Genomic DNA, 19634 nt, shown 5'->3' with positions numbered 1-19634 from the left:
AGATTTCGCTATATAAAAGGGCCAATAAGTAAAAGAAACGTTCGCAGACGGGGGGCATCTCCCACTGTCGAAGCAGGGGCAATCAAGCAATGCACCATCTGGCAGGAAGTAGCAGCACCCATAAAAGTGCTTATGTGTTTTCCTTCACCGCTGCGCTCCCCAGCCTCATGGCGCCTGCAATGGAGTGACTCCCAAGTAGGTAGGGTTCGGACGCCCTGAGTAGGAGGACTGTGCTGAAGTAATCGCCCCGCGCATGACAAAAAGGGAACAAGGCATACTGTGGCTTGTGCTCTTGTAGAGCGTTTCCACACCATCGCGCAAGAATTCACTGTCCACAACTTCTTAGTAAGCAAGAAAGGGCACTTTATTAAGACAGGTGTGAAACCAAAACATCTTTCAACATGTTTTATTTATTTATTTATTTATTAAACCCAAATCTTTCAGCTCACTGAGCAACCTTAATAAAAAGTAAAACCTACCAAGTAAAACCTCACAAACCAAAGGCAACTAACTCCTGTACTACCCCCTCCTGTCCTTTTACTTGCCCTTTGAGGATGGACCAACCCGCTCCAGGCTGCCCACCCCCCACTAAAAACCCACCTACAAAAAGAAAAAAATTACAACCTGTCTTAGCGTGGCAAACCTACAAAAACAAAATCAATACCTAAAGCACTAAAAAATAAATTAGTTAATTAGTACCTTGAGTGGGGGTGACAAGAAACACCTGTTAGCCAGAGCATAGATGGGGTGAATATGCGCTTTTGCAAATAGTTGGGGGGTTATGTTCTCTGCGACCCCAGTTACTCCAACACGTGATCCCATCCTCCAAAAGTAAGAAGTTTAGCGGAGTGGTATGTAAACGGAAACGTCTAATGTCTGCGCATTACAGCGCGAGTGAAGGACAAGGCGGCCGTATGGTTAATGCAGATTATCAGCACGAAATTCATCAGTACGTCACATGGGCGATGGCACAAGGGGTTAAGAAAGTGGGGCAAGGACAAGGCATGTCAGCGCAAACATAAGTAATGGTACCGGTCATCTTCAATGACTTCAAAAAATAAATAAATAATAATAACAATAATAAATAAATCTCTACAGTTGAGTGGGTAACAATAAAAACTGGTATCCGGTGTCAGGGCGCCCCTGGGTCAGCGAGTTGCAAATAAGTATACTGGGTTTCCTGCGATCCCGGTAGGGTCAACTCGCGACTTTCATCCCCCCCACAGTAGAAAATAGGTACAGTGGAGTTGCGGGGTAAGAAAAAGGTAAATGTCAAAGTGACAATACTACCATGGGAGGCGCAATGCAGCTTGCAAGCTATAAATTAAAGAAGCTAATGTACCCGCAAAAGCTTTATAGTGCTCACGAAAAAAAAAAGAATTAAGCAAACACTTTGCCAAGGTGATCCCTCAGGGAAGGAAATAAGCGTTGCACAGCCTGGTTTCAATATCGACAGCTTGAACAGGGAGGGGCTGCAGGAGTACAGGGTGTACACACAGTCCTGACTCGCTGGGATTGGAAAAGTCTCCTGGTCGCCCAGTTGGTCAGAGCATGTGCCAATAATGCTACGGTCACAGGTTCGACCCCTGTAGGATTCAAGATTTACCGCCCGATTCATGACCCGAAATTGCGCTCGCAAGGGGCCGGATTCTGAGAATCCGGCCCTTTGCGAGAGCGACTTTTGCATTTGGGATTCAGCATCCCAAATGCAAAAATCGCTAATTGCGATGTCGCAAATGTGCGAGGAATTACATTTAAGGAATCTCTATTAGAGATTCCTTAAATGCAATTCAACATCCAATTAAAAATTGCGAAATCGCAATTTCTTGTCGCAATTTACCGCGAGGTCAGACCTCGCGGTAAATTGCGAAAACTCAGAAAAATGCATTTAAATGCATTTTTCTGAGTTGCATGTTACACACACACATGTCCTTTGGACATGTGTGTGTGCAACACCTGTGTGAAATTTCATTTGAGGGGTGCTACAGGGTGTCCTGTGGACACCCCTGGCACCCTTCAAATCGCAATCTTATTTGCGATTAGCTAATGGCTAATCGCAAATAAGGAATACTCCCCATTCATTCCTATGGGCCTTTTGGCCCATAGGAATGAATGGCGAGTTATTCCTTATTTGCGATTAGCAATTTGCTAATCGCAAATAAGGAATCAGTAGGAATCGCATTTTATTATGCGATTCCTACATGATTACCGTTTTGCGAGTCCTTAATAGCGAATCGCTATGATTCGCTATTAGGGGCTCGCAAAACGGCCCGTTCATGAATCAGGCTGTTAATCTTGCCGTTATGCCGGGGATGGTGGCTCAGTGGACTAATGCATCCACTGCAGGGGCCAGTGTTAAAGCTTATGGTCACAGGGTCAAACCCAGGCAGGCCACGGCCCACCTTGCAAGAAATGTTGTAACTACGCCTAAGCGGTGCATAATACAAGTTGATGTTATTTGATACGGTATGCGGTAGCATGCCTCTATAAGCGGTATCTGACTGTAGCCCAATTTTGATTTCATGTGCGACTCCATGGAGAGCGGGGACAGCAATGGAAGAGGCGGAGAAGGACATAAGCGTGCCACTACATATCCACAAGGAGGAGAGAGCGCACCACCGAATGGGCAAAGGAAGACACAAGGAGAGGGGAGCCGCAGGAAGACGGTAAGCCTCCCTAGCGGCGTGGCGGAAACAAAGGTGTATGGCTTTGGGGTTGGAAACACACTGACAGGCTGGTGTGTAGAAGGAGGGCCACTCACACTGGGATGCCGCAAGGCACTCGCAGTCCAGCCCCCGCCTGATGGCAGGGCACAAAAGAGACTGCAAGGTAGCGAGTTTGGACCTAACTCCGGGGAAAAGGCTACCCCTCACACGCAAAGGGGCGTGGAGAGCGTCAAAGAGCAATCTACAAACTGTCAGGGTGATTTATGACCCTAGGAGATGCGAATGAGCAAAAGACAGACCTTTTCAGGTTTAAGAGCATCTTCGCTAAGTGGGAGTCCCATTTCATGTTGTTGCATAGCCTGACCCCCAGATAGTCAAACTCTTCCACCACCTCTAGCACGGACCCTTCTAAAGTAAGATGAACCTTCCTGGCTTTTTTTTTGGTAGATAAGACCATCAGCTTAGTTTTTGTTGTTTTCACTGTTAGCCCTCACTCTTCGCAAAACAAACTAAAGCGGTCAAGCAGCTTCTGTAAACCAGATGGGGTTTTTGACATCAGGAGGGTGTCGTCTGCAAAGAGTAGGGTGGGTGTTTTTTCCCCTGCCAGGACTGGGGCATCAGCAGTGTCCTCCCTCAAATGGTCTACCACCCCATTTATAAAGAGGGAGAACAATGTCGGGGCCATAACACACCCCTGGCGGACCCCTCTGCTAACTGGCACCCTCTCGGTTAGCAAAAGAAAGACAAGTGATTTATGACCAGCCAATGATTTATGGCTGATGATTTATGATGATCAGGATGAAAAATTGATGATGACAAAATGAAAACTGTTTGTGACAGAATGATTTATGAAGCTACGATGATTTATGGCCCATGATTTATGACTGCTGATTTATGAGGATCAGGCACAATGTTTTATGACAACAAAATGAGGGCCGAATTGTGGCAGAATGATTTATGATACCCAATGATTTATGACCAATGGTTTATGTTGTCCCGATGAGAAAGGTATGATTCCCTATGTGCAATAAGTGTATGAAGATGATTAATAACCCCTGCAACAAGAAGGTGTCCAGGGGAATTGCACCTGTATGACGTATGTAACAGGTAATAAAACTGCGGCCAACAATGACCACCAAATATAACGCCTGTTGGCTGTGTTTAGTAATACTTATACTGAAGAAGGGCACCATCCAGGAATGGGCACAGTGCGGGCATTATGAGGTAAGAAATGTTATGAGCAAGACTTATCCCAATATATGAATATTTTTAAAGAGTGAATTATTTACCACATGGTTCATTTATAGGGCGGCTCATCTTGACTGGCCGACGCCATCGTTGTTTGGCCTGACATAGGAGGGTGCGCTGGCTATACAGCAGCATCAGTCAGTGACCACAGAGCCTGTGCCATGTTTCTGCCATCAACTGGCAACAATTTATTCACTAGAAATACAATATCTAGTGCGTGTACCGTTGCCAGCTGATCGCATGAGCGTGGCACAGGCTCTGCTGTCACTGACTACTGCTGCTTGTTTTCTATTTGTTTACTTTAGTTAATTTAAAACGCAGTGGCGACTCCCCCATTGGGGCGTGGGCCCACTGCTTTCTCGCGGTGTGAGAAGGCAGAAACATAAACGGTAAAAACTACCATTTATGTTTCTGCCTTCTCGCATTGCGAAAAAGCGTAGGTGCCTCTGTGCCTGGTAAGGGGCGGGCGGTCCTGGTCGAGGGCAGGAGGGAGTGGCTTGCCCACTGTTGTGGGTACTGACTGTTCGGTCGGCCCTGGAGCCACTTCCCCCTGCCCTCGAGCAGGACCGCCCACTCTCCCTTTTCTCTATGCAGCGAAAATGTCCCGGCTAGGGCGCTCGCCTGCTGCGCCTACCAGCATTGTGATTGGCTGTTGCGTTGCTTAGGGGAGGGAAGCTGCCTGCTGACTGCTTCCTGCAGCAGGAACACGCGGACCCCGCAGTACAGGCCGGAGCGGAGGCGGTGCGGTATCCCGGCACTCAGGACCTCAGGTACGTTTTATTTTAATTGATGAAATTTGTTTATTCCCCACCCGCGAACCTCCCTCGAGCATGCCGGCAGCCGCTGGCTCGTGACTCTTGACCAGGTTCATTGCTGGAATTAGGCGTGTGTCTCTATGGCCCCCCACTCAATCCCAAACAATCCCTTAACAAATTACTGTTGTGCGTATCTGAGTTAATCTCAGCTCCAGCGCCTAGAGGTCATCAGCCAGTCTGGGAGTCTGCGCAGGAAAAAACATCTGAGCCATGATCGGAGTCCAGGACCTCAATTAAGTTCTTGCGGTAGTGCGTGATCTCTGCCATCAGCTGCGCATTTTCTTTAGCAGCCTGTTCTGTTGTTGGGTGGGTCCGGACAGATCGATTGCATTATCTATCTCGAATACTTGCATTTCCAGCCCAGACAGGTTGAGTCGCTGTTCAGGTGTGTCTCCATATACACGGAGCACAACCAGGCCCACACCTCCTCAGGGGTTTGGAAGAAATTAGTAGAGCCCTCATCCACCACTCAGTTTTGTCTGGAAAAGTAGGGCATTTTCTTGCAGTTTCCTCTTGAACACCAGGTAGGGACTTTGGGGCATATTATCAAGCCTGTGCGCTAAAATTATCGCCGCTTTATCGGCCGTTTTCGGCCGATAAAGCGGCGATAATTTTAGCGCACAGGCTTGATAATATGCCCCTTTGTTGCTTCTGGACTGTTAGTATAATTCGAATATGCAGACACAGTGGTTCCCTCAAATTGCCACGGAGCTTTAACGTGAAAGAGCTGCAGGACCAGTACTCTGTCTACACACGGCGGGCCTGCCCTTCTGTCCACCGCTCTCTGAAGGCTGCCGGCCGTGGCGAGGTTCAAGCCGCTCTGCTCAGTGGTTCATTTACTACCTGCAGCACTGTGCTGCACAGCACTACAAGATAGCGCCAAGCTCCAGGCCCTTGAGTTTGGGCCACAGTGCCCGAAAGCACTGCTTTGAATGAGGGCAGGGGCATGGAGGTGCCGAGGAGAACGAAGAGTGGCCCCGGCAGGAAGTGTGGTCAGCGGGAGATGCAAAATAAAGGGATACTGGGGGAGTTTGTGCTGGACATCTGGTGGGTGTCCTGAATGTTTGACAGTTAACTGATACTAAACAAGTTTGATATGGGAGGCAAACTTGCACCAACACTACCTTGTTACTTTCAAAATGCAATGTCTAAACTGAAATTCGAGGACCTTTCACAACCAGCTTGGATGCGGAGTTGTTGGTATTCGTAAAGCGCACACCTGTCTCTGGTGTGCATTGTGGCATGGTGCCGGGTGGTGCAGCCTGCCTCTGGTGCATTGTGGCATGGTGCCAGGTGGTGCAGCCTGCCTCTGGTGCATTGTGGCATGGTGCCAGGTGGTGCAGCCTGCCTCTGGTGCATTGTGGCATGGTGCCGGGTGGTGCAGCCTGCCTCTGGTGCATTGTGGCATGGTGCCGGGTGGTGCAGCCTGCCTCTGGTGTGCATTGTGGCATGGTGCCGGGTGGTGCAGCCTGCCTCTGGTGCATTGTGGCATGGTGCCGGGTGGTGCAGCCTGCCTCTGGTGCATTGTGGCATGGTGCCGGGTGGTGCAGCCTGCCTCTGGTGCATTGTGGCATGGTGCCGGGTGGTGCAGCCTGCCTCTGGTGCATTGTGGCATGGTGCCAGGTGGTGCAGCCTGCCTCTGGTGCATTGTGGCATGGTGCCGGGTGGTGCAGCCTGCCTCTGGTGTGCATTGTGGCACGGTGCGGGGTGGTGCATTGCTGCGCAGCTCCTGCCAACTGTCAGGTGCCCAGCTATCAAGAACCTGCAGACCAGGCTCAGATGAAGTGATATAGTGTAAGATTGACTGGCTGTGTTCACAACATATGCATTCTGTGGGGTGTCTTTGTCTTTGTGAATGTGCTACAAACACCTCACATGCTTTGACAACGCATTTTCCCCCCGAAATAACACACACTACCCCCAGCACGAGCACACCCCTCCGGAGTGACGGTGGCCCTGGTGCTGGTCATGACCAGTGGAGAGCCCGTAAGGAACCCATGCACTGAACTACCATGTCACGGAGGAGGCCCTGTGACCCTGCTGGCAAGAAGAGTGTGCAGCAAGGTGTCCCTCTCATCATCTTGATTGTGCATGGTGGCAATTCAGTGGTAGGGAGCCTTTTTTTTCTGCTCGGTGGTGGGCTTCAACAGTGGCCTTGAGATCAGTGTACTTTACATCGGCTTCACTCAGCTGCCTCACTATCAGCCAGTTGGCGTCTGTGACGCGTGCACTTGGGCCCAGTGTGCTGGCTACTGACAACGAGTACTACGGTGTCAATATTGTTAAGCTCCACCTCCTGAGGCACGTATGTTATGCACAGGACCCTCCTTAGCTGCGGGCGCTCGATACAGCAGTCGACCCGCAGCTGAAGGCTGACTGACTCAGGCAGAATGTAAAATACTTTGAAAAGTGTAGTAGCTTACTCACATTTAATTGGGGGGGGGGAGGGAACAAAATATGAGTGTGAAAAGGGTGGACCCCCCTGTGAAGGTCCCCAGGTTCACAACTGCACCCAATACAATATTTCCACACTACTTTTGTCATAGTATAAGTGGAAGCAGCATCAACCGCATTGCATAAGGTTCATGCCGTAAAGTAGCAATGGAGGTTCAGACTTGAGGAGCGAGAATAGAAGCAGGCGAGTAAAATGTTCTTTTAAAATGATGATAAAATCTTACCGTAGTTACAGACATAAAAAAGTAGGTTGAAACCAACAAGAGAAGTTGAATAATTATCCTCTGGCTCACTTTAATGACAGGAAGGGTCATCCTCCCACATTCACAAGTATCACGTTGTGGTTTCTCTTTCAAGACTAATATAATACCAGCTACATGCCGGCAGACTCGATAACATCAATTAATACTTGGTGGTTGCAACCAGCCTGAAGTTGCCATCCATTGCAGAAGCACAAAAGAGCCAGCAACGGTGGCAGGATTATTAACTCTTCAGGTAAAATAACATTTCGCTCTTGGAGCGCTCCCAGAACACTAATTTTACAATGCCAATTACTATCCTTTTCATTTGATTTGGAGCCACGGTCTGGTTGTGGCATGAAGCATCAGCTGTACCCTGCCTTATGGAAATACTGGGGCCAGTCAAGGCAAAACTACAGACCTCTGGTTTATGTAGAGGTACAGAAACAAGGGTACAGTATAGGAACTATTCTGGGCATGTTAGTAGCCAGACAACATCTCCCGCGCCCCGTAATAAAAAAATATTTTAGATTCCATCATAGCTTTGTTTCCGTGTAAATTTTCACCCACTTACGATGCGATGGCTCCCACACTTGTATTGTTTAAATGGTTTCTGCCCAATGCATTTTGGGCCCTTCTGGCCCTTCTTTTACGGGGCTGTATCTCGATCCAGTTGGTGCTCGTTCAATTGGAATCGCTGCGAAGTGCATTACTTTGAACCCGATGCAAAACGAAAACCTCTCAAAAGAGGTTACGCGCTTACGACACGACTCCAGTAATGCGTCACCCTTACGCCACAGGATGCGACCCGCATCGCCCTATCCTTGTGCCACGGTGCGCCGCATTGTAAATGATTGCGTGTCGCATCTTTTCTCGCACATCCCTGCTGATTTGCAGAAATTTGGATGAAGCTATTCAAAGCAAAAAAAAAGCATGAAAAACAATGATTGTGAATAAACAACATTGACAACCCGAATTTTTTGAAAACTTTATTGACATTCAGTTGAACAGAATAAACCCTAAGGGTATCCCCAAAGCTGTGCACAGAGGCAGCTTCCTCTATCGCAGAGGTTGCTTTGTATCAGCACGTTGTTATTACGCTGGAAGGAACAGACAGCGATACCTCTGTAGCACGCCACAACCTACTCATCAGGCTCAAACTCGGTCGAATCCCAGGCTATGCAAGTCCTACTTTCAAGAATTGTTCACTCACTACTGTCCCAGGACACAGCACGCCGTCACATTGAAAAATGAATTGCGATTCAATCACCAATCTAACGGACTCTAAGGCGGATACCTTCGCCTTTACAACAGAAGAAGCAACCAAAATCTATGGTTTGATTCAACAACTACTGTATTTATTAAAAAAGGAGTCCAACCAAAAATTGCATGCCAGCCCACTCGTGAGGTATCATCGCACCCAAAGGATCCCTAGAGGCCTCAGGGTTCTTTTGAAACCACTTTTGTGTAAGAATAACTCCCCGTTTGTTGAGAGGTGGTACGCCATCCTCAACAAATGTTCACTAGACTTGATATTATTGATAATAGAGGAACTCTCAAAAGCCTTGGAAGAACTAGCACAGGAAATCTCCAATATAAAGACAGAACTGACCAATGCCATGGTAACCGCAGAGCTAGCCAAAATATTAGAGGACATTAATACACAACTTAACAAACATACTCAAGAAACACAAGAACGCAAGATATGCAAATTCAAACGCGATACTATTGACTATAAGCTTGGCGAGGTATACACTTGGGCAGAAGTGTATGCCCGCCGACGCCCAAACCGGTCATACAATCCTTATTCAGAAAATGAAACATCATCATCTGACGGTGCAACGAGAACACAATCAGCACCACAAACCACCTGACAAGAGGGATCAACACCATCCACATCTACTGCGGTTCATTTTTAAGTAGAAGGCCAAGAAGAACAGGCAGACCCAGGCGGGGCAAAACTCGCAGAATTATCCAAAACGCCAGTCGAAACCAAGAACAAGAAGGGCAGCAGGAGGAGGTAACAGAATTCGGCAATCTCGTCATCAATATCTCTTCTTACCCACTGACCAAGAAGGAAATCAAAACGTTACAGAAAGGACAAACCTTCGTTCCAACAACTATGACGAACACATTAGAACTAGAGGTGAGTGCGTTCAAACTGACACACAACATTAGATTACATCATTATTTTCAAAATGTAGTTCCACCATCAATCCAAGAAGAAGATATTCTAAAAGGTTTGAGACCACACAGCACATACATGGCTCCAACGAGCCACAAAATCATAGACACATTTGAGAATCTCATCAAACGAGACATCGCAAATCTGAACTTTCAACACAGCTCCAAACGGAGCAATATGACCATCCAAGAAAGAAACACTCTACACAATTTAGCCAACATCAAAATGATTACTTGCCAGAATGCAGACAAAGGCGGAGCCTTAGTAATTATGGACTCCTCATACTATTTGGCACAAATTGAATTACATACATCGGCTGTCAACACATATGCACCCCTGGAACGTGATCCCACGTTGGAATATTCTACAGCCTTAAACAACATCATCAAACAGGCATTTGATAACGGTACCATCAATGACAAAGCACAAAGATTCCTCATTCAAATCAATCCCAAAGCGCCAGTACTGTACATGGTACCTAAAATACATAAACACCCCCACCAAACCACTCTTCAGGCCGATAATATCAACTAAAGGAAGCATACATGAACCCATCGGGAAATTTCTTGATAAATATCTACAACCTTTTGTCATCACCACAGGATCATACATAAAAGATACCACTGACTTTTTAGTCAAACCCAATATCTGTTCTACTTTGTTCCAAACAGAAGAAAGACTATTATGTACAGTGGATGTCCGATCTTTATATACATCCATCCCACACAGTTTGGGCTTAGAAGCAATAGAACAAGTGTTAACAACTCTACTTTGGACGGAGATCTACAGACATTTCAAATGGAGCTCTTGGTATTTACACTGTATCACAGTTACTTTAACTTCAATGACAAGTGGTTCCTGCAACTCTGCGGTACATCCATGGGAAATTGCGCAGCCCCTGCGTATGTGAATCTATTCATGAAAGCTTTTGAGGAGACTCACATATTGACAGATCCCAACTGGTCAAGACATGTAAAACTCTATTTGAGATTCATTGATGACATTTTCCTACTATGGTCAGGCCCCAGCCTCTCATTGCAAACTTTTTTAGACACGTGGAATCAGAAGGATGAACGTATTCAATTGACCTGGGATATCAACCCACATCTCATACACTTTCTGGATGTAAAAATACAAGTACAGGATGGCAATATTTCCACCGCTCTCTTCCGGAAGACAACAGACCGCAATTCGATATTGCATTACAATAGTTTTCACCGACCAGGCTTGAAAAAGAACTTACCGTTCTCCCAACTCTTACACGTCAAACGTATAGTCTCCACACCGACGGAGAGTGAAAAAGAGATGAAAACCATGATAAACAGATTTAAAACCAGAGGATATCCAGGAGACATCCTAAAACAGCAGAAGAACGATGCAAAAAAATCAAAAGATCAGATTTGCTGACAGTGAAAGAGAAGACGGAGAACACAAGAATAGTAGTTGTCTCTAAATACACTATAATCAGTCATAAATACAGGAACATAATACTGAAACACTGGCCACTCTTAAGTGGGGAATCTGATTTTCAAGGATTATTTGAGCAACAACCCATCTTTGCATAAACATGTGGCAGGAACCTTAAAGAAATGCTGACCAAACCAACAGACAGTACAGTTACAACCATCTATAAAGGATTAAAGCTGTGTTATATTTGTAGTGACTGCCACAACATTATCCCAGAAAACAACACGCAACACCCAATGAAAGGTACAAAATTAAACTAAAAGTTAATGCAACATGCAATACGGCTAATGTCATTTACATGATCAAATGCCCATGTGGCTTCTGTTACGTGGGCCACACTGAGAGGAAAATACGCACAAGAATCTTAGAGCACAAAAACAAGATAAGAACCAGGAATGTCAAATCAACAGTGGCAGTTCACTTTATGGAGAACAATCATTCAGTAGCTCAACTAAAGTTTTTGATACTAGAAGTTATCAAGACTAATGTGAACAACAAAAACACTCTATTGAAAAGAGAAAACTATTGGATCCGATACATGGCCACGATGCAGCCCCACGGATTAAATGACAGAATGGAGTTCTCGTGTTATCTTTAAGTCTATAGCCATTCATACCAGCCATGTTTTGTACTACTTCAGTTTTATCTCTCAGCATTTATGAATGTTTTCATTCACAGTTTTTGTCTATACTTTTATTGCATATGTCATCATTCACAAGTGTAACACTGCTTATATCACACTTTATGATTATGTGTTTACCTTTATCACACCAGTATATTCCCTTGTCACATCGTTAGTTTACTAGATCCGATTCACCATTACAAAATGGCCCCCACGTTAGCATCACCAGATTAAGTCCGTCATTGCTGCTAGCCAATTCACGTATTAACACATTCAGTCGAGAAACGCATGTACACTCCGGATCCCCACCAGTGAATGAAGGCACGTCTACTCACTTCAAGCTGAACTAGTAAGTACCTCTCTAACACAGGAGGACTGCGCAACAGTGCGTTATTGATGAGAGATGGTCCACAGACCCACTTTCGTTTACTTACAGCGTTCACCCTTTCTTACACAGGCGGATCTCGCCAACGCTAGCCGCCATGTAAGTAACCTATGAGCACAACGGGTTGCAACTTTTCACATCACGGCATGCAACGATATGAATAACCAATTGCACACGCGTATGTTCAAATTAAAAAAAAAATAATCACCACAAAGGCACAGTCAATGAGCACAGCCGTCAATAGATTGAGCACACACCTAGTTCGCTTTGGCGCACCCAAAGAAGGTTTGTGATAACTAATCACATGAATCAAGCACGTAAATTGACACACGTGAACGTTATCTTTTCAGGCACTGTCACCACACGCTATAGTTGATTCGACCAGAGATGATACACTTGTACGAACAGTGGTTCACTTATAGCATGCAGAACTCTAACCCTCATGGTATAATGATACAGTCTCCTTTAGCATATTGGTGCTCAAATATGTACTTTCTTTATTGTTTAGAATTGATCCCCTGATGAAGGGCAACAATACAGCCCGAAATGCATTGGGATAAACAAATATGGTGTTGAAAGCATTAGAAGATGTATAAACCATTTGGATTAAGCTATTCAAAGCAAAAAAAAGCATGAAAAACAATGATTGTGAATAAACAACATTGACAACCCGAATTTTTGGAAGACTTTATTGACATTCAGTTGAACAGAATAAACCCTAAGTGTATCCCCACAGCTGTGCACGGAGGCAGCTTCCTCTATCGCAGAGGTTGCTTTGTATTAGCACCTTGTTATTACGCTGGAAGGAAAAGACAGCGATACCTCTGTAGCATGCCACAACCTACTCATCAGCTCAAACTCGGTCGAATAACAGGCTGTGCGAGTCCTACTTTCAAATTTGCAGAATTGCACCAGGACTACTTGTAAATCTGACCCTTCATGTGCAATTGCAGGCAACAAGTGAACAGTGTCACAGCCCAAACTGTAGTGTAGTTCCCATATTTCCAATAGGCTCTGCACATTGGAATAATATATCCTATAGATTAGACTTAGGACTGAGGTCGACTAGGTCTCTATCGAACATATTAGACTTAATTGTGAGTGCCAGCTAGCTCAGAGGTCACTAGAAACTTTCTTGAATAAACAAGAAGGGATTAGTTTCTGACAACTGCATAAACATGACAACTTTGTTTTCCAAGAATAAGAAATATATCTCTAGAGTCGTGGAAACAATAGATAGTTATTTCACTCAGTCAATCGTTCATGCTTCGTTTCACCAGAGGTGCAGAGAAATAGAGAGACGGGTGTTTTCAATAAAAGTATTTATTGAACAGTCTTCTTTCTCATGCAGAAGAAATGAACTGCTACAATCATAATACTGGTTGCAAAGTACATGCGTACAGTAAGAATAGTATTATAAAATAATACTGTGAAAGCATGGTATGGTTTCTAAGCCATATATAAGTAACATACATAAATACATAAATACTAAAAAGTACTTAACTGTTGCTTCTAAAATACGCCTACCCCGATGAACCTAACCTAGGTCTAGTATGAGGGAAGAAGTAAGTGAGGTGTAGCTTAGTTTTAGGATTCTTTTGCCAAGAATCTATCCAAGATTTCTCCTAGGGTCTAATCAGCTCCGTACCATGGTTTAGAATGAAGGAGGTCTAGTATCTCTCTCTCAGGACTTGATTTCCCAACACTCTGCAAGGAGAGCTTGGAAACACGGGAGCTGGATTTCTCGGCAGGAGAAAAGACAGCGTCTCTCTCAGTGCATCTGCTGGAGGGTCGGCTTCCTTCGGCACTTGCTGTAGCGAGCTGCATCGGGCAAGTAGATAGTCCAACTGCTCCAAACCACTGTGTGTTTGCTTGGGCAAGTGTGGGCATATTTATACCTTGAAGGTGCCGAGTTCGACGTAAGTTTGGACATAATAACGTCTTCAAAGGGTCTTAGGGGCATATTATCAAGGGGGGCGATAGGCAATTTTCGCCGCTTTAGCGGCCGTTTTTGGCCCCTAAGCGGCTATAATACTATCGCCCTATTTGCAAACTGTTGCTAACAGCAGTTAGCGACAGCTTGTAGGCGATAGCGAGCGGTTTGGGGCCCGCTTTGCATGTCAGCGATATTTATCGCTAATGACATGCAAAGTTGGCGTACCAACCTGTTGGAAACTGAAAGCAGTTGCTAACATCGCTATCGCCTATTACCAAAACAGGTGTAGCGATATAAATATTCGCGCTAACCGCGAATATCTCCAAAAACTAACACCTGCTCAGACCAGTTCTTAGCCATTATATCCAATGGGAGGTGGATATAATGTCTAAGACCCTGTTAGCGATAATGCATGAATATCGCTCTATTCTCAGCGATATTCACGGATTTTGCCGCTATCACCAGGAATTTTATCGCTTTTGAGATAAACGTTGCTAATGCCCCGGTTACTTACCGGTAATCTTCATTACTCCGAGTATAGTCTTCCTCGCCACATGAGTTACAAAGTGAGCTTTAGCTCCACAACAGAACCCTCCAAAGCAAAAAGAAACCACCTCCCACCCCCTCCCAACATGGCCGACCAGTCCCACCTGACCTCTATAAGAGGCGGGCCGGCCCAACCAATCAGCCTGATCTACCAAGCAAACAATGAAGCCGATAGCCAGACAGGGAGGGGGGGAGGGAACTCATGTGGCGAGGAAGACTATACTCGGAGTAATGAAGATTACCGGTAAGTAACCGGGGCATTACCTCCTCGTAAGTCTTCCTCGCCCCCTGAGTTACAAAGTGAGCCAATACCCAAGCCAACAAGGCTTCATTGACCACCGGAACAACAACACCACACGGTGATGCAGAGACACCAACCCCAGGTTGATGTAACACAACTGAAAAGAAAACAGGGACCACAGGGAACCTGAAATCAAGACCTCCAGGAAAAGGAGGCCAACCAGGAGTCGCAGCTCCAGCACTCAGAATGGCCCCCGCGAGGTCCCCCCGGGACAGCTAGAGACCCACGTACCAGGCGGGTGATGACCACGCCGAAGTCAGACAAAACTCCACAGAGGAGATACCCACTAAGGGGGCCCAGGGAACAGAGCCACACCACGCGGACCGACCCTGGGCCCCCGCCGGATCCACCGAACCCAGCGAAGCGTAGGGAAGGATGCCAGCCTGTGTAAGCCCGCGAACCAAGGAGGAACGAGGGCTAGCGGCCCGAACGAACCGGGCCCAAAAAGGCATAACACAGGTCATCCCACCGGAAAAGGAAAAACGTGCGGCTAATAGAAGCCAAAACAGCACGCCGAACAACCCGCCCGGATAAGGGAGGCACCCCGTTGGTCGGAAAACAGCGGCAAAGATACCACCAGAGTCCGAGGCCCCAGGGAAGGGACCCCGGGAAGGACACGGGGGACAAGCCGGGGGAGCAAACCCCGTCCGGCAAAACCCGCAAGAAGGGCGGGGAGCGGAGGCACGACCCCCGCACGCCCATCCGCCCAGCAGACCCATCGCCACCAGGGAAATTCACCCGAAAGGCGAGGAACCGCAAAGCCACCGTGGGCCGGGGCCCAACCGGGCGGACCCCGAAGAGCTCGTAGAACGAGCGAGAAGACTCCTGCGGAACGCCTCACGAAGTTGCGAGTCACCCTAGCGCAGGGGCCCTGCAAATCTCCGGTAACGTTCCAACATAAATATATGTGTAGCCGAAGCGAGCCCCCAAGGGGGAGACCGGCAGAGCGCCCGTGGGCGAAGGAGAAATAACAACGGAGCCAAGCGGGCCACCAGGGAGACCAGCCCGTCGAACAACGGACCGCGGAAGGCCCGCAAGGCAGCCCAACGGACCCACCGGGACCAAGCCCCGCAAGGGGTCCACGGAGGCGCGGACCGCACCAAGCCGACCGCACCAAAGCCAGAGGGAAGCCCTCCGCCAGGCACAGTAAGACAGGTGGAAGATCAGTGGTAGCCCAGCAGCAAAACCATCGCCCCAGAAGAGCAGCCCCCGAGCAAGCAGCAACCACCGCCCCAGAATCCGGCCCGCCTACGGAGGCGGTGCAGAAGTGGCCGGCTCAACCCCGGCTCCAGTGGCGGAGGACCCAACCCTGGCATGAGAAGAACCCCGCCCGGCCAGAAGGCATGAACCGCCTGCTTGCTAAAGGAGCGGGCACCATGGGAGGAGGCCCCGCCGGGAGCCTGCGAGATAACGCACAGAGGCCCAGCCACTCAGCTCTGTATCGTTCCAACAGAAGTCCATGCGCTGCCGAAGCGCCCAGGAGCACGCCGGCCCTGCCCCAGCGAAACCCGCAGCTCAGATGGCACGGGGGAAACGCGAACAGCAGACCGCTAGGCCAAGCGACAGGCAGGGCCACCACAAGGACCCGGGAGGGGAGAGCAGGATCCGGGCTGGAGGGCCGAGGCCCCCCCCCCCCCCCGGGAACACAGCCACCGGAGGCAGACCGAGTCGTAGCCCCAGGCGGCCGAAACACCCCCAGGGTCAGCGAGACCAGACAACGAAGGCTCGATCCGACTCAGTCGGACCGCCCCCACCCAGCCGGACCCCGGGGGAAAGACCGCCCGCACGGGCAAGCCGGAGGCACCTACCCCAGCCGGGCGACCGACCCGACCCAGACCTGGGGACACCGAATGCACCGGTGCGACAGTTGGCGGGCCCGGAGGGTCGTTAGTGGGATATAAAAAAAACACGCCTCCAGAGGAGACAGCGGCACAGCGTCCAAGACCCCTCGGCCATCCGAAGCCTGAGGAGCCGCGTGACTCTCACGTAATCGCGTGTCAACCGTGCCGCCAGGCCCCCAAATACAGCAAACGGGCCGCCGAAGCGAGCACCCAACGACCCCCGAAGGCGAACAAGCCAGAAACGGGATCCGAAGGGACCCCGACGGAGGAGAGACACCGCCTGACGTGGAGTCCACGAACAAGAAGAGGCCGAGAGGAATCACCCCTCCCGACCGGGAGCGCCAAGACTCACACCCGGCGAAGAACACCCACCAGGCGGGCCAGGAGCACAGCAACCACCCCCGGGCCGGGAGGCAAGGCCACAGGCCGACCCCAGGTGTCCGGAAAAACCAACAGGCGAGACCCAGGACGGAGCCGGCCCCCCCTCCCCAACTGTCTCCCAACCAGGTACCAACCAGGCCCGACCCTGCTCAACGTCCGAGACCGGACGAGATCAGGTGCTTACAGGGCGGTATGGCCGTAGGCCCGAAAGCCAGAACCTAGGGGTGACCTAAGGAAGACCGGGGGGAGTCGAAACACGGGCCCGGATCCACAGGCGGATGGGGAGCCCGAAGGAAGGTCGTGTGCCGTCACTGCCGACAGGGACGCCCCACCTTCCCCAGCATTGCGTCCGGCAAAGGAGACAAGTCCACCTCCCCAACGCCCAGCATCATGGACGCAGGCAGAGGCCGGGAGACCGGAGACATGCGCGGAGACGCACCCCGAGACAGACCCGGGGATACCCCCGCCGCCGGCAGAGGGAAATTCCCGCCTAACGCGGGGCAAAAAAAAACCCACGCACTCGCGTTACCTCCCTGCGTAGGGGCCCTAAGTGCACCTCAATGCTCAGAGCCGTAGAACGTGACTCCAGGTTTGTTAGGCACCGATGCCTAGACAACCCAGGACCGGGGACGCAACCGGCCCCCAAGATCCGCCGGGGCGGGGAACCGCCTACAGGGCCCGGGCCTGCCCGGGACCGCTGCACCAATTTTCCAGCCTCACCTGAGGGAAGGCTCAAAAAAAATTGAATAAACTCGCCAATGTTCCTCTCCACAGAAATCCTTAGGAAAAGGCTAAAGAATTTTCCGTTTTGAAGAGACAGGACGAGCGGAAGACGAGGCGAGGGGGGGGTCAAGGGGTCCCCGCCGCGCAAGGCCCGAAGGGCAAGCGTCGCCAAACAGGGAGACCCCGCAGATGGAGACAGAAGGGATCCATCGCCCCCCCAAGGAGACCAGAGGGCACAGCCACCCGGCCACTCCAACTCCTCGGGTCCGGCGCAACCTGACGGCCCAGGACGCCAGAATGGGAAAACAGACACCAGGGAACAGACCCCACGTCGCACCGTTCCTAGGGCGCGCCCGTGAACCACAGAGAAGCAGGACATGACACCTTGTCCAAGCTTACACAAGGAAAATAAGACAGTAGCTCAGAAGTACCGGACGTGCAGTCGACCCCGAGGCCCGTACTGCAACTGTCAGTAGCAACTGCCACCTCAAACAACGCGAACACTAACCTTGTGTTGCCTGCGACAGCCAGACAAACTGGGTTAAAGCGGAGGTCAGGCTTCCGTCGCGTTGTAGAGAATAAGCAAGCCATTGCCCAGAGTCGCAAAGCGGGACTCAAACATTGGAATGGGCCCCGAGTCGAGAATCTATCAGGTCCGTTGAATTTCGAGCCCAAGACCCGCCGAGGCGGGGAAGTGAACCCTGGTCCCGGGTCCGCAACAGGGTCTGCTGCTCTAACCCTTGAGCCACACTACTCCCTTCGGACACCTGAACAGTAGTGAAACTGTATTCACAATGTGCCAGAGATGCGGCACAGACAAAAAAATTGTCCCCTGCCGAGGAACGAACCCCGACGTCGAGGAGGAAAACAGCCCATTACACAGCATTGAAATTTTCCCACCCTGGGATATTTCCACAGCACAGGCAGGATTCGAACCCTGGCCTGTGAGGGCTGTCCCTACTAAAGGCACAAGCCGTACCTTTGAGCTATAGCTCCTTTTTGAGCCATTCCTTGGTTGCACGCTGCGTCCTAGCTTTAAAAGAAGTTACGACTCTTTAGCAAGAGCCGTCCTTATTCTGATTCTAATCCTCACTTATAGTGAAATGGTTAATGAAAACCATCAGCAGTTCTAGGTGAGGCTCGCACTCACAACCTCGGCATGGCTCAGTGCAAGTACTGCTGTACAAGTACCGCACGTTTTGCGCCACCGGAGGTCACTGCAAGACCGAAGAAAAAAAACACCTGGAGGCACCAAACCCCGCCCCCGTGGGGCGGGGGGCGTCCGGAGTCAACAACAGCTCCGCAAACCGCCGCGGCCCGTAGGGCCAAAAGACACGCATGGAGGCGGCGTCGCACAGCAGCCGCACAGCAGCCGCGGAGAGACCAACCGGACCCGGACAGCGGAGCCCCCGAGGACCCGCCGACAGGCAAGGAAGGCCAGCCGTGAGTTCGAAACCGGAACGGGCCGAAACCCCACACCTCTGCGAGGGAGCGTTAGCGACTCCCTCGAGGCCGGGTAACACACGCTGTGTGTACCTTGAAGTCGCCCGCCTTGCCGGGGCGCTGTGAAAAATAAGAATGTAAATGAGATATATCCAATCATTCACCAAACACAGTCGGGAGAAGGAAACTGACACGACTAGCCTCACAATACATCCCCCTACCGCAGCATACATGTCGTGACCAAACTGCAGGCAGACAGGGGAGCAGCTCGATTCCAATACCCTTTGCAATACCTTAGACAGCCAGAATGGTAGAATCAGGACACATCCAACAGCTGTGTTTGTGAGCAGGCATTGCACACACATATGGGCAGACACACAAA

At 49.5% G+C, this 19634-nt stretch overlaps 2 non-coding genes across 2 annotated transcripts; both read right to left on the bottom strand.

The window, feature by feature from the left end:
* Window positions 1-15685: 15685 nt before the first annotated feature.
* LOC147726049 (U6 spliceosomal RNA) lies at window positions 15686-15790 on the bottom strand. The gene has a single exon (XR_015309701.1). It is a non-coding gene; the product is annotated as a U6 spliceosomal RNA (small nuclear RNA).
* Window positions 15791-17798: 2008 nt separating this feature from the next.
* On the bottom strand, window positions 17799-17914 carry LOC147726048 (U5 spliceosomal RNA). Its single transcript, XR_015309732.1, has one exon. It is a non-coding gene; the product is annotated as a U5 spliceosomal RNA (small nuclear RNA).
* Window positions 17915-19634: the final 1720 nt, after the last annotated feature.

This window comes from Lissotriton vulgaris, chromosome 3_1, assembly GCF_964263255.1.
Source record: "Lissotriton vulgaris chromosome 3_1, aLisVul1.2, whole genome shotgun sequence".
Classification (NCBI taxonomy): Eukaryota; Metazoa; Chordata; class Amphibia; order Caudata; family Salamandridae; genus Lissotriton; species Lissotriton vulgaris.
This window is presented reverse-complemented; position numbering and strand designations above follow the sequence as displayed.